Source organism: Montipora capricornis, chromosome 12, assembly GCF_036669925.1.
Source record: "Montipora capricornis isolate CH-2021 chromosome 12, ASM3666992v2, whole genome shotgun sequence".
NCBI classification, from domain to species: Eukaryota; Metazoa; Cnidaria; class Anthozoa; order Scleractinia; family Acroporidae; genus Montipora; species Montipora capricornis.
Window position 1 is genome coordinate 9,160,231 of NC_090894.1, and position 2,500 is coordinate 9,162,730.

The window sequence follows — 2,500 nt, forward strand, 5'->3', positions numbered from 1 at the left end:
TAACAAAAAATATCGTTCGTCAGAGTTTCAGAGAGCGCCGTTGAATGCTAACAATAGTTGTGTCAAATGCGAACTATATATCGTACCCGTTGATGCTATATTGGAAGCGGTGTGGAGAGATGTCGTATTACAACATTGAAGCGCTTTCGCAAAGCGCGGCAGTAACTGAAAATTTATGCTTTTACCAAAACCAGTTGGAAGCATTACAAACGGATTGTTTTTTCGACTTATTGAAGTTGAACAGACACAACGTTTGCTCGAATCTGAGGGCTTGTACGTTTGGGAATACTTTAAGACACTCGGCGACAGAGTTGACCTCTTTCTTTCGTGCTCCGCGCGTGAATCAAAATGATGACGAAAGTGTTGATGTAAACTGTCAAAATTGTCCAATCACAATCAGAGGGTATACCAGGAGCTGGTATACCGGAATGAAGAATTTAAAGAGATGCTTACAGGCTCTCCCGCCTCGTCTCGACCCAAGCCCCCACTCGCTTTTCACACGCAGTTCTTTTCGTTTTCTCGACTATCTGAGAGCCTGGAACAGGCTACAAAACAATTTGAAGGAAGTTCTTATTTTTTCTCTGGGTCCATTGGGCTGTAGATTTCTCTCCTCTTTCTTCCAGTTTGCTGCAATTTCTGAAGTAGATTTATGCATTCTTATTATTTGTTTCCTTTCTATATTTGATAATTCACATAAACATCTAAGAAATACAACCTCATAGTTTGTTTCAAAACAATTAAATTTACTTTTAATAATAGAACAAAAGGGATGGATAACAGAATCTACATTTGAAAATACTTTTGTTACATTTTTTGGTTCAGAACCATTGTATACAAAAACATGGTAACTCATCTTTTGCTTTGCATACCACTGGAAAACACAACTAATGCAGTAGCTAGAAATTCACATCAAAAAGCCTGTGCTGCTTTCCAATATTATCCAAAATGGCAGTTTTAAGCTGTTGTTTACTGGGAACCACATTACAAGATAAATTTCCCTGACATCTTGCTCTATGAATAACTTTTACATGGCCAGAGGCCTACGTCTAATTTCTTTAGAAAATCAGAAATAAAAACATATTTTGCTGGAGTAACATTTCTGATAAATTGCTCTTCCATTCTCAATGATACTATCAACTGTTTGAGAGGTGCAATAGTTACAAGACTTTTGAGGTGGAAAAACAAATAGAATAAAATGACACAGCAGAACATCAGATAAACATCATTTAAGTGCTCCTAGGGTCTAAAATTTTAGTTTCGAACATATAATGAATGAACAATGCTTCCACTGTTGCTTTACTTTTAATAATGTTAACACATTTAATCTAATAAGTAACAGATGTTTGTGCACATATATTCTGAAAATGTTGTACCAAATTCATTAATGAATCTATTTCAATTGAAGTACATGTTGCAAATGGGTACCATACCTAATAAATCTCTGCCATGAGAGTAAAAATTTACACCTACCATTAGGTAGACAGTATATTGCTACTGTGTAAAGTTCAAGTGTTAAAATATATGCATGATAATTATCCATGAGCAAAGAATCAAAGGCAGCTAACATTGATATAACATAAGGAAAGTCTGAAATTATAGGAAGTGCACTATTTTAATTTAGCAAACCACTATAACTATCACTGTATGTCAACTGATAATTAATGTAGCTTAAATTATAACCGTAACAGGCAAATCTGTTAAAAATAGGAGTCCCTGTTTGCATGATTGTGACAAAGCTGAATACATATTATTCCCAATGTTTATAATTTGAACCAAGTCAGCTGAAGAGGTTATTGGATTCCTGAAATTTTAAACAAGTGCCGACAGAGACATTGCCACACGTTGTGTGCCTGCATTTGCCGTACCAAATACTTCAACATTACCAGTACCTTGACTGTACGTATGGTGCGGCAATAGTTTTAGTTGGATCAACAATTCCTGGACCTGGGTTGTTTGTACGTCATTTGCGAGTCGAATTAACTCAGGAATGTAAAAGCGATACAAATAGATCTTTGTAAAGACACAGATAATAATTTGTTACATTTCATAAATGTGAACCAAACTTTTCAATACTGGCAAACAAATGGCCTCTAAGTAAAGTAAGACAGAAAACCAGAATTTAAAGCATCCTCTAAATTCATTAAATAAACAGAATCATGAATGCATATCAACGACTAGTCTGTATTGTTGAAAGAATTCCCCATTTTGACTTCGTTGCATGCCCATACTAACAATGACAGTAGTTCTAAGAACAGTTCAGATTGCTAAAAGTCGGATCACTTTTTCTCAGGTATTCTCAGTTTGGCTCAAAGCTGCTCTACGGTTCTCGAAGATTACTAGGAGCTGAGATGACCGGCATGTTGATGGAGTTTGAATGACCTTTTATATGTCGATCCCCGCTCTCGTGCAAAGTGTTTATTTGTAAAACAAATTAGAAAAAATATATACAATTTTGTCTTTAATGTCAACAACTTACCTTTGGCTCCACAATCGAAAAAGA